The sequence below is a fragment of the Schistocerca serialis genome, chromosome 12 (assembly GCF_023864345.2).
Source record: "Schistocerca serialis cubense isolate TAMUIC-IGC-003099 chromosome 12, iqSchSeri2.2, whole genome shotgun sequence".
NCBI lineage: Eukaryota > Metazoa > Arthropoda > Insecta > Orthoptera > Acrididae > Schistocerca > Schistocerca serialis.
This window is the reverse complement of record NC_064649.1, coordinates 71,451,986-71,465,170: the sequence shown is the minus strand read 5'-3', so window position 1 is coordinate 71,465,170 and position 13,185 is coordinate 71,451,986. Positions and strand designations below refer to the sequence as shown.

The window sequence follows — 13,185 nt, the reverse complement described above, 5'->3', positions numbered from 1 at the left end:
ATTCCGACAGGAATATGTGTCGCTGTTTCCGTTCTAGTAGACTGTGTCTGACTTCCTTCCACCATCAGTGAAGAGTAGCGCCATATATACCGGGCACTTATTATTCCGTACTGTACGCAAATTCGCAAAGAAGAATCTACAAATACGATTGTTTAGCGATATTTGATGTACGCGTAAAACTGACCTGAATTATTAGGAGTACTCGGATTCTAGTACTAGTAATTTTCTTCGCTTTGTCAACAATAATAATGCAACGAGAGGTTTAGATTGCTCGGATGTAATGTTTCAAATGGTTCAAATGGCTCTGAGCACTATGGGACTCAACTGCTGAGGTCATCAGTCCCCTATAACTTAGAACTACTTAAACCTAACTAACCTAAGGACATTACACACATCCATGCCCGAGGCAGGATTCGAACCTGCGACCGTAGCGGTCTCGCGGTTCCAGACTGCAGCGCCTAGAACCGCACGGCCACTTCGGCCGGCTGTAATGTTTCAACTAGTTATTCAGTGACAGAGCGTTAATTTACATAGAACGAAGTAATGCACATTTTTTCATCTGGAAGCACCGCACAGAACCCGAGAACTAGTCTTCGGTCTCATAGTACAATTCCAATTCACAAAATCAATAACACTGTAATTCCACTATAATTAATTAGTGGAGAGCTCTAACTTCCAATCTGATAGTTGCCCGTAACTGCTCCTGATGCACAGCATACACAAGCATTCAAAAAGTGCCAATTCAGTGCCGAATTGCCACATACTGTAAATGGATAGACTCGAAGACGCTGCAGCTCCAGGTCATTGCAGCACGAAAAAGAATTACACAAAAACCTGTGCACCTAAAATTAACGTAATCATATTCGTGTCGCAGTCCGAAATGACGTTTAAAAAAAAACTTGTTGGGAGATAGCTCCGAGTTGAAGATATTACTTGCCTGGTTTCTCTAGAGCAATTATACAGGCATGGCTCTGTTAGAATTTATTCGGAAATGTCTTTAACGGACCTGCTTGGGTGATGTGACAATACAAATACCGATATTACTTCGTCCAGTATTAATAAAAAACTCTGCGATTGACTTTGCAATGACTGTCCTGTTATTGCGTAATCGTTTCTCGGGGATCGAAATATCGAAACCTTTTGCTCTGTTGTAATTATTTGCTCCGATACAGTCTGAGTCACAGACGATCCAACGAGTCCCGTTCGCAAAATTTAGCTGGTCTTACGAAATTTCTTACTGATATGCAATTAATTACGACAGCGACTGGGAACTTTGGAGCAAATAACTGTTGCGCCAGACTGACGTAAACAGCTGTTCGGCCACTAAAAGGTTCAAATGGCTCTGGGCACTATGGGACTTGACATCTGAGGTCATCAGTCCCCTAGAACTTAGAACTACTTAAACCTAACTAATCTAAGGACATCATACGCATTCATGCCCCAAGCAGGATTCGAACCTGCGACCGTAGCGGTCGCGCGGTTCCAGACTGAAGCGCCGAGAATCGCTCGGCCACAGCAGCCGGCTTGTTCGGCCACAGTTTAACATATAAAGACAGTACATGCGCATCAATAATGTCACACGACAATGAAACGTGAGGATCATCAAATCATACAAAAACCTAGCTAGTTTTGAGGATATGGAGCGGAATGATCACGTAGCTTCAGTTGTAGGCAAAGTTGGTGACAGACTTCGATTCATTGGTGGGACGCTATGAAAACACAAATCAGCCGTCTTTGAGCATAAAATATCGTTACAGAGAGTAATGAGATCAATCAAACTTGAATATTCCTCAAGTGTGTTTGACCCAATCAAAATAGATCATTTAAGGCATATACAAAGAAGGGAGTCGGCTGTACACAGATAAAATACGTTACATACAAGAAGCAAGAGGGATCTATAAGAATGAAAGATCAAGGACGAAATGCGGATTAAAGAGGGTGTAAGACACGGATTTAGTCTTTCGCCTCTATTGGACAGTCTATGAGAAGTGCAGGAGTGGGAAAAGTTTAAGACTGGCACTGAAGCTGAGAGTGAAAGGATGTCAATGACAAGATTCGCTGATGACATTGCTGTCCTCAGTGAAAGTCAATAAGAGACACAGGATGTATTGAAAGGAATGGAAGCTCTAATGAGCAGTAAATATGGATTCAGAGTAAACCGAAGGAAAACGACAGTAATGAGGAATAGAGGATATAAGAAGACGATAAGCGTCTGATAGAAGTTGGGGACCACGAACTAGACGTAATGAAACAGTTCTGCCACCTCGGAAGAAAAATAACAATGACAGTCGAAGAAAAGACGACACAATAGGCAGACTATCAAAGCCAAAGAGGGCATTCATGGCCGAGAGAAGTCGGCTAATATCAAACATAAGCCTTAATCCGAGCAAGAAATTTTTTGAGAATGTGCTTTTGGAGCACAGCATGGTTTCGTGGTGAACCACAGATGAAGGGAAAAGGAGAAGACAAATGTTCGAGATATAGTGCAATAGAAGTTTACAAATAGTTTCTGCGTCTATCACTTGTTTATTTTGCCACTAATCGTTTCGTTGGTTCACATTATCATCTTCAGGTGGAGAATTGTTCATTTACATGTTTGGTGTTGGCGAAGAGTACAGACGTCTTTTCACAGTTGCAGACCAAGGGCAGTGTAGGTTATATTGCGTCTTTTGCTAATATCCTACATTGTCCTTGGTCTGCGACTGTGAAAAGACGTCTGCACTCTTCACCAGCACCACCAATGTAAAAAAAAAAAATGTTCTCCACCTCAAGATGATGGTGTGAACCACCGAAACACATTGTGGCAAAATAAATAAGTGACTGACGCAGAAACTCTTTTGTTTGTATTTATCAACAGTCGCAACACTCAATGACGCCCATTATGGACGAAATATTCATCTATAGAAGATAGTTGAAAAATTACGTGGACTAGTAAGATAAGGAGTGACGAAATTATCCGCAGAATCCGCGAAGAAAAGAACGTATGGGAAACACAGAAGTGGAGAGAGGATCCAGAATGAGATTTTCACTCTGCAGCGGAGAGAACATATCATTCTCTACATCACCCAGGCTAAGCCATGTCTCCGCAATATTCTTTCTTCCAGCAGTGCTAGCTCAGAAAGGTTCGCAGGAGAGCTCATGTGAAATTTGGAAGGTAGGAGACGAGGTACTGGTGGAAGTAAAGCTGTTGAGGACGGGGCGTGAAACGCGCTTGGGTAGCTCAGACGGTAGAGCACTTGCCCGCGAAAGGCAAAGGTCCGGAGTTAGAGTCTCGGTTCGGCACACAGTTTTAATCTGCCTCGAGAGAGGATGATAGGAGATGTGTCCTGATATCAGGGAATAGCTTCCGTGGTACTAGAGGGAGCTGTAGAGGGTAAAAACTGTAGAGGAACACAGAGATTGGAACGCTTCCAGCAAATATCTGAGTACGCAAGTTGCAAGTGCTACTCTGAGATGAAGAGGTTGGCACGAGAGAATAATTCGTGGCGCGCCACATCGGAACCGGCAAAGACTGATGAAAAAAAAAAAAAAAAAGGCAGCACGAATGATTACTTGTTTGTTTGACCCACGATAGCGCGTGGCAGAAATGCTGAAAAGCGTGAATACTCAGGGACTTAGAGATTCGCGTAAACTGCTCCACGGAAGCCCGTCAAGTTTCCAAAACCAGTGTTAGGCAAAGAATTTAGGAATATACTACTGCCTGTTATCTATCGTTCCCTTGGGGATGAACCGCGCGACGCTACGGTCGCAGGTTCGAATCCTGCCTCGGGCATGGATGTGTGTGATGTTAGTTAGGTTCAAGTAGTTCTACGTTCTAGGGGACTGATGACTTCAGAAATTAAGTCCCATAGTGCTCAGAGCCATTTGAACCATTTTTGAACGGATATAAATATAGGATACGACGAAACAACGCAAAACAAAAACCGCTTGAATGGAAAGGGAAATATGTATCTCAGTCCTGACAAACCATATCCGCAGTCGAAATTCCTTTTATTTTCCAATGAAATGAGTCATTCGTCATTCACATCCCTGTAAACAGAGTGGTTAACATTCTTTGCAATAAAGCCACAGAAACGAAACATCTTGCAAAACTAAAGTAATCCTAGGGGGATGTCAGACAATAGCCTCCTGCAGTAAAAGGTTCCAGCAGATGAGGTGTTGAATAACATTGAGAAAAATAATACGGCTCGTTTGTAACCCACAAGTCAGTTGTGGAATTACAGCTTTAAATCAAGACGAGGATAGGAGTAACTAACTTCTGTCTTAGAGAGGAAATATTCTATACTATTCGGCAGTAGAGAGAGAGAAACGTGCTTTGTTGCGTTCAGTTTAAGACATTTGCAGCTTCAAAATTTCTCGCGTTTCTTTTAAATTAGCAGTAAACGTTTCGAGCCTAGTCACATCATCAACCACGTTTTAAACACATTTCTCTTTCACTTGCATTATGTCTTCAACCTAAAGACCCTTGACGGTTGTTGTTAATTAATGTATTGCGGTTTAAGTTGTTGAAAACGTATAAACAAGTCGTTATTTACAGTGTTTGAGCATCCGGAGTGGAAAGTGATATTGCAGAAGAATTAAGTTCATTTAAATAATTGTTATGAAAAAGTTGTCGTACTATAGTGTGGAATAAAATGTAATTAAAAATAGAATAAACCTTCCTTGTGACAACCGTAATTATAAAGTTGAAACTAACGCAAATTATGTGTTACAGGTTCTTCGTTATTCTATTGGCGTTTATCTCAAAACAGCGAATTACACTAAGACTTTTGTAGCCCGCAAACTGTGAGTTTAGTGACGCTTGGCAGGCACAAAGGAATGTTCTTGTACTCTCAGCTACGCGGCACCATTTATCACGTGTGACGTCATATGTGTATGATGAACCGTATCAAATGCGCAGTTCACACCGACGTTTATACAGAGCATGGTGTTGCGGAGTGATTAAGCACGCAGTTTGCACTGGCGATTGTACTGTCCATAATGCTACGGTCAGTCATGGTAGCCTCTTACGTATTCTAACTGTAACTGTTCAGAGGTGGCATCAATTGTCGTTTAATAATGTCAGTTTAACGAAATTTTTTTTTACAAGAGTATAGAAAGAAACGGCAACGTATGTGTTATAAATCGATTACTTGCATACTCCAAGCCACGCTGCCGAGAGAATAAACTGATTCATTCACGAAAAAGTCTACGTTCGCACAGTGTTCAGGAATAAAGCACGAATGAATGAAAAGCATTAACTAAAAAAAGTAGATACAGACAGACGGCCTAGATGAAATAATTTGTAGAGAGTTGTGCAAAATTAGCGGAACTGATACAGAGCAAGGGAGAATAATTTCGCAGTCTACATTTTTTTTTCCTTTTCAGACAAAACACTACAAAATTTAACTGAAAGTGTATAGCCACTCGAAGAAATTAGATTAAAGGGGTACAGAATGGTGGCGTACATGAAAATGTGAGAAAAAACACTAGAAACGTTCACAACATTGCGAAAAACTTTAAATACTTTTTATCCTGTGGCTTGTAGCTGCGACCGTAATGATAATCGTAGGAGAGCGAATCGCTACCCACGAATTATTTCCTTGAAATATTTAGTTTTTCTCAAGCTAGGAGGCTCACCACTCCATGGTGATATTTACAAGAGTAACATCCTGAAGAACATGCGCGTCAAAACATTAGTGGTAGCGCCGTTGGAAACTGACGCGCTTAGATGGAAACTGGTACTTTATTGTGGGCTGTGTGAACTATTTTGATGGGTCAAAATTTACTTGTGCTCTTGATGCAGTTATCATGGTTTTGTCCAGAGAGAGAGAGAGAGAGAGAGAGAGAGAGAGAGAGAGAGCGAAATATTGTAGGAAAAGATGGTAGTAGCCGAGGAGATTTTCCTCACAGCAGACAACAAAGAAGAAGTCGGCGTGAACATTCGCTGATCCGACTCTCTGCAGAGCGAATAAAAAAAAATTCTAACTGTTTTAATAAACCATTCTATAATCAATGCTTTCTTTCCAGTCTGCTTGTCGTAAGAAAGTGAAACCAACTCCGAGATGACCGTACAAGCATTATTTCGCAGTACCTTCTTTTTTATTTTACATTAAATCAGGGCAATTGCTTTTACAGCAAATTTGTTTCGCAATATCGTGTCACTGGCCGCAATCAAGTTGACGATCTTTCCGAGAAATCGTTTCAACGTACGTGGTTCACTTGCTGGAAAGAGCCGTCGCACGCTTTTGAGGACGAAACTGAACTAAAAGAAAAAAGAAATCGGTCGCTGCTGTGTTATAAACATTTGCCATTATGCGAAAGAACCGAGAAAATTACAAAATACGGCAGTTTTGAGTATGAGACACAGGCCATTCTTCGTATTAACTCTTGCGTACTACGAAAATATTCGAACTGCAGCATCTTCTCTCGATGAAGTGGCGTTTGTGGTTACATTTTACGTGAAAATGTGTCGACAAATATCTACCTTTCAGTATGTAATGACCGCTACAAAATTTTATAGGTGTGCCAAACAGAGTAATGTTTGAGGCTGTAAGATAATAATTCACATAGGGTGTATGCATGTACCTTAAACACTAATTTTAGGATCCATAAAAAAATGAAGGCATAAGGAATAAAAATTTTGAGGCACATACAAGGCAATAGAACAACAGGAATAGCATTTAAAGTAAGAGTTAATGTGGAAAATTATCATCATGTGGGGAAAAAATTAATATATTTTATACGCATGTCGAAAGATTGAGTCCTAGATGGCTGACAAGAAAATTGGCTTAGTTATTAATTTCTGGTTATTCCGAGGGCAAGACAATGACGACAAACCTACAACAAAAGTAAAGTTGTCATTAACCCTAAAATTGAACACTTCAGCCCTCTACTGTTTAATATCGAATATGGTTCAAAAATGGTTCTGAGCACTATGGGACTCAACTGCTGAGGTCATTAGTCCCCTAGAACTTAGAACTAGTTAAACCTAACTAACCTAAGGACATCACAAACATCCATGCCCGGGGCAGGATTCGAACCTGCGACCGTAGCGGTCTTGCGGTTCCAGACTGCAGCGCCTTTAACCGCACGGCCACTTCGGCCGGCTAATATCGAATACGAACCAAATTAAGAAATCAAAAACAAGAGGTGAAAACATCAACGTACATATGACTCAAGCGAAAAAATGAAGGAAATATGTGGACACATGAATAACGGAGATTCATAAAGCTAATTCAGCAGGTTGTACGTGATTCTTATTTTGACTGTAACGGAAGATTTCTAAAAAATAAATAAAAGTTGATTTGGGCCATTGTTTAAGTAATGATAGTTCATTACTAGAAATTTTCTAGTGCCACTAGATTATGTATTAAGCGTCTGCAGTACTGGGATTGTGGGTGGTGACACTAATTATGAATGATTTGAGGTATGCCACATTGCTGCGTTTTTCATCTACTTGTTGTCACGGCACGAAACATCGGCTTCTAGTTGGTGAGTGTGTTTAATTTGCTCAGGAAGAAGCTGTTCCTACTGAATAAATGAGTAAAGATCATTACATCTAAGAGGAAGAAAATCTTTGCTGGACTGCTCATAACATGAGTTGAACTGCCTCATTCACGTAAAGCTGACACTTTCAGCGTGAAACTCCTTATTGACCATCGCAAAATATGGAATAACGACAGTCTAGACACACCAAGATGTCGATAGACTAAGTAAGATACAAGGTAGTTTACTAATGGAGGCATTAGAAAATAGTGTGCTACCATTCTTCAGATCCTTCCAGCAGAGCTGTTCAAAGAAAAGAACTCGTATTGTCAAACAGAAAAATGTTTACGCTCTGTGTCTGAATTTTTGTTTTCTGCTGACAGAACAATGATACCAGATTTGCGACTCTGAGCTATTGCACTAACAACAACACTGATATTGTATTTCAAGGTTGTTATAAGATCTGTTTCATTGTTGTATTATTATTGTAGTTTAATATAATTCTGACGCAGTCCAGCCAATCCTGACAGAGCACTGACGTAAACTGGTAATAAATAGTAATAATAGTAGTAATAATAATGGTGATGGGAATTGGCATTCGAAACTGGGATAAACCCTCGCCGCTGTTGTTCAGTTGCTTATGAGAAAAAATTACAAGAACGGCGGAAGAAACGAACTTCGGAACCTATTTCAATTTTTAACGGCTAGTACCATTAAGAGTGGTGTGGAAATAGACTGTTTGCAGATGATACAACCATAATGACAGGAGAGTTAGAAATAGCAATAAAACAAATTAATGGACAAAAGACACAGCAGAACAAACTGGGTTGGAAATATGTTTTGTAGAAAACGGGCGTAATGTCAAATATGACAATACAGCTCAGCTAGAAACAAGATTCGGAACAATAAAACGCGTGAATAGTTTTAAATATCTGGACAAATGGATTACAAGCAAACAGCTGGAAGAACGATGATTGACAGCTGTCTAAATCACACGAAACCTTTACTGTTAAATTTGTTTTTCCATAAACACCAAAATTCATCATTGCAACTCTGTCATAAAACGACTACGTCTATACGCATCTGCCGCAATAAGTCAGAAAGAAACTAGAGAAAGATGTTGCAATAAATTCGGCAACAAAAACGGGGTCTAAAAATGAATACGTTCTAATATAGAAAAAAATTACAGACATAGTGCACAAAGACAGAGGTCGATGTTACTACAACGTAATATGAATGACTTCAAATTAACGAAACTTATTTGGCTTGAATCCGAAAACATGAAAATCGAGGTACATAACGTCAGAAAAAATGTAGAGGAAATGGGAAGAAAAGCTAAATACACAGGAAGCCAAAATATCTTTTACAACAGCTGTGGTTGCGTTCAGGATTTTCAGACACGAAAATTGAGCTTCTGGTGGGAAATTTGCTGATGAACACCGTACTAGGTACAGTAAATTAATGCGAAACATGTGGCTTAAACGGAAAAAAACCTGGCAACAGCTGTCATAAAAGCTACACGGTTATCGTGGTCTCTAGAGGGTTGACTAACGATGTAAATAAAGAAATGTTTACTAGTGTAATAATCTAGAAAGCAAAGGGATAAAGATTTTACACTACACACCGAATCCAAATCATAAAAACGTGATCTACATGAAATAAAGTCCAACAAAGAAACATATTCTAAAGTAGAAAAAATTACAGACACGATGCACAAAGGTGTGGTTCGATTTTATTTCCAACTTTTTTTTATTAATGACTCCTAATCAATGAAACGAATCTTAAGACATTTAACTTGAAGCAGAAAATACAGAATATCGAGTTACTTGAACGTCAGAAAAGAGCTAGATGAAACTGGCGGAAAAGTTAAATACAGACAAAATGGAAATATCTGTAGAACAGCTGTAATGACGTTTAGGCCTTTCAAGAGACGAGAAATAAGCCACCCGTGCCTAATGTTCAGAAGACCATCGTTCTCAATACAATCACATTAATGAAAAACATGTGATCGAAAATTAGAACTGGCAGCTACAGTCTTAACAGTTATACGCATACCGGGATCCGTAGGTGTTTAACTACAGTAATAACGAAGTAAATAAAGAGCTGTCTACTAAGGCAATAAATTGGACAGAAAAAGAGAGAAAAAGTTACAAGTTATACAGATGCCATGCTATGAATGTAGGATCTGTATAACAAAGACCAAACGAGGCCTATCAATTCTAAAATAGGAAAAAAGAAAAAAATTACAAAGAAAATGCAAAAAGATAGAGTTTGATTTTATAGCCACATAAGGAGACAGAAAACTCCTACCTGATGAAAAGCAACGACAACACGTTTGATTACAAACCGAAAACAAGAATAGCGAGGTACATGAACGACAGAAAAGGCCTACGGGAATTGGATAGAGAAGATCGACGCAGAAAACCGAAATATCTTCAGCGCGGCTGTAGTGACGTATGTCTCTTTCAGAGACGAGATATGAGCTACTCGTGCCAAAACTTTAAATGAACACCATATTAGGCGCACCACATTAACGGAAATCATGTGACTAAACGAAAAAAAAAGAAAACTGACAACTGTCACAAAAGTTATCGTGGTCCTTAGATGGTTGACTAACGAAGTAAATAAAGGGATGTATACTAACGCAATAAATTAGAAAGAAAAAAGAGAAGTGTGCCACACTTTATATAGGTTCCAATTTATAAAAAACAAGATCTATATAAAAATGTCCAGACAAGGAATACATTCAAAAATAGAAAAAAAAAATCACACACACAATGCGCTTAGAGTTCGATTTGACAGCCAGGAAGTATGAATGTCTCGAAACACATTCCATGCAAACTGAACAGAAGAATAGAGAGGTACAGGAACGTCAGAAAAAATGTAGAGAAGCTAAAGGCGCAAAAAGCGAAATATCTTCAGAACAGCTGTAGTGATGTTCGGGTTGTTTAGGAGACGACAAATGAGCTAATGGTGCCAAATGTTCGGATGGAAACCTTACTAGATCTACACAATAATGAAAAACATTCGGTTTAAGCGAAGGAAAAAAAAAAAACTGACAGCAGTTGTCATGACTGTTTAACATAGTCGGGGTCTCTGAATGGCTGACCAACGAAAAAATTAAAAAATAATGAGGGTGTTGATATGAAAACAGACAGGTACTTGGGGGCGGTGAAACTCACCTGGGCGCAATTTTCCGCTTTTCCCGTCGCCTGGCAGCGGCGCGGCGCGTGCTGGAAGCGCTACGCAGCGGCGCACGCACGCACGCACGTAGGGCTGGCCTCCAGTCGCGGACAATAATTGATCGCCCGGTGGGTCGTAAATTTTCCCTCTCGCCGGCCGCTCCCCCTTCTTCTGGAGCTGGAAGCGTCCCTGGAAAACAGCTGACGGCCGAGTAGCGTGGTCACCGCGCGTCGTCGTCGCCGTCGTCTTCACCGCCGCTCTCTTCGTTTCTTCTTGTCTTCTCCCGGACCTGCTGCCAAGTTGCTCCGGCAGTTATATCTCCCGATAAACGCGACAGGTGTCTTGCACTCCAGGCCACACTTTCTATATATATATTTCACCGTTCTGGTCTGTTGACACACGAGGAGAAATATTCCTTCGGATACAGGCAGTGAACTACTTTTTTTACCCTAAAATACGCTACTACCCCGCACAGACAAGTAGTCAAATTACGTCGAATTGTTTTCTCTGCTACTATTGATACACCTGTTTCGTGACAACAAATGTCCAACTTTTACACACCAGTTTAGACAAAGACGTCAGTTTTGACAGCAGCAGCTTTATCTTCGTAACTCGTGCACTTTCGTCATTCCACACTCACAGCATGCGAAACAAGCTCGTCTGTCTTCTATTTAATCGTTAAACTGCTAAGTAAAACAATGACATTTACTTCGATTCAGCACACGCATTAAAAGTCACCTTTCGCGTCAGATATCAAGAATACTACCATCCAGGAGCAGCTCTGTTGGAAGACGCAAACAGTTTCGACTGCTGTTGCTCCGAAATTGCTGTCTTTCGCGTGTGTTTTTTTGCAACACTGCTGCGCGACCTTCCGCGAGCTATTTTTAACGCAGTACGTAATCGCTAGTTTCCTCCGATGTCAGCAGCGGTCTGACGCCTGAGAAACAGTACTTTATACTACTTTCCACTAAAGCAGTACACAGACTATATTACTGCTAGACAAATTTTTATATTGCACTACTTGTGGATTAATTCCATATAATAGCGACACCGGCACAACTACGTAAATTGATTAATGAACAGCTATTGGACTCTACCTTATGACTTTATAGTAGAGGTCTGTAGGGGAGTTTCACACGGTAGATGAACAGGCAGATGGCGTCAGACCTGTGGAGAATCGTGCCAGTATTGTCCCGTTAATAATGTGCCAACTGTTGCTTTTGCCGCGCTACGCAGATCCCGGCGGGCGGATGCAAGAGTTTCAGAGAGCAAGACACCACACACTCGTTGTACGGCGCTGCGTGCAATTCGAGAGCAATCAAGCCTCGATCGGAAGTCCTTCAGTCGGCTGTGCGATCCGTACATCGCTCGCATCGTCCTCCATGTCGACTTCGGGGAAAAATGTCCAACGTCCGCAGTGGAGCAGGTTTCCCGACCAAGTGGATGAGCCGAAGGTGCTGATGTCGTGTGTTTTGGGGCTGGCTTCGTGTCAGAATACACTCTCCACGTTCTCAGATCCGAGGCTGTCACCTGTTAATCGGTGCCGCAGGTAGGCTGGCCCGTCCGGAGAACTCTGAAGGAGGCTGCCAACGGCGATTTATCACCCTGGTGACGAGTTCTTAGCGACAGGAAAGTCGCCGCAGTTTCATCCCGAGACGGGAGCGAAGCTCGGCGAGTTCGGGCGGGCGGTCATCGCCGCGACGTGTGTGACGATGTTGACGGACCGTCCCGGAAGTGACAGGGCGCTAGGCGGCGATCGCTTGCTGTTGATCCGCTGTTCCTTGCAAGTCCCGAACGGCGGTGCGCGCCTGTCGGTGTTTCTTCTCCGGGCCGATGGTTGGTTGTAAATCTATCGCTGGCGACCTCGTGGTAACTCGGCAATGAGCCGTCCCCCCCTCCCTCCACGCCGCCGCGAGCCGCTTCCCCCACCACCGCGCCGTGCGGGTCCCCTCAACCCCCACCACCGGCCGGGCTCCACTGCCGCCGTGGCCGGGACGCGCCCCCTACCACCACGCTTTCCCCCACCCCACCGGCTGGCGGCGTGGTCTCTGCTCCCGCCCCCCGCCCCCCACCCCCCGGCGCAACGCTACTTCAAATTCTTGCAACGTCCTGCGCGCTCACAGGCCGCGTTGGGCGGCGACATACGGAGGAGGTGGTGTTTGCTGCCGCTTCGCTGCCGTCCCGCGCCGCGGCGTGTTTATTAATTCTCCCTGCGCCGATCTGGTTTGCTCTGCGAGGCTATTTGTCCGCACTCCGCGCAGGTCCCGGCCGTGATTAAATATGCTTTGTGACCAGTCGCTCGCCACAGCCCTTAAATTGAATCGCAACCAGACACTGGCATACCACGTACAGAAATTCCAGGTTGCCCACATTACTAAGAAATTAATTGACAATTTTGTCTGAAAATCCGTTTACAACCTCAAAAAAATTGTACAAATGGCTCTGAGCACTATGGGACTTAACAGCTGAGGTCATCAGTCCCCTAGAACTTAGGACTACTTAAACTTAACTAACGTAAGGACATGACACACATCC

The 13,185-nt window shown here is 42.2% G+C and overlaps 1 protein-coding gene across 1 annotated transcript in view; it reads right to left on the bottom strand.

Moving 5' to 3' along the window:
* The window catches only part of LOC126427941 (homeotic protein Sex combs reduced-like), a 327,944-nt gene extending 315,468 nt beyond the window's left edge, over positions 1-12,476 (bottom strand). The window contains exon 1 of the mRNA XM_050089832.1: positions 10,650-12,476. The gene's annotated coding sequence lies outside the window, so the exon portion shown is untranslated. The remainder of the gene's footprint in view (positions 1-10,649) is intronic.
* Between the last annotated feature and the right edge of the window lie 709 nt (positions 12,477-13,185).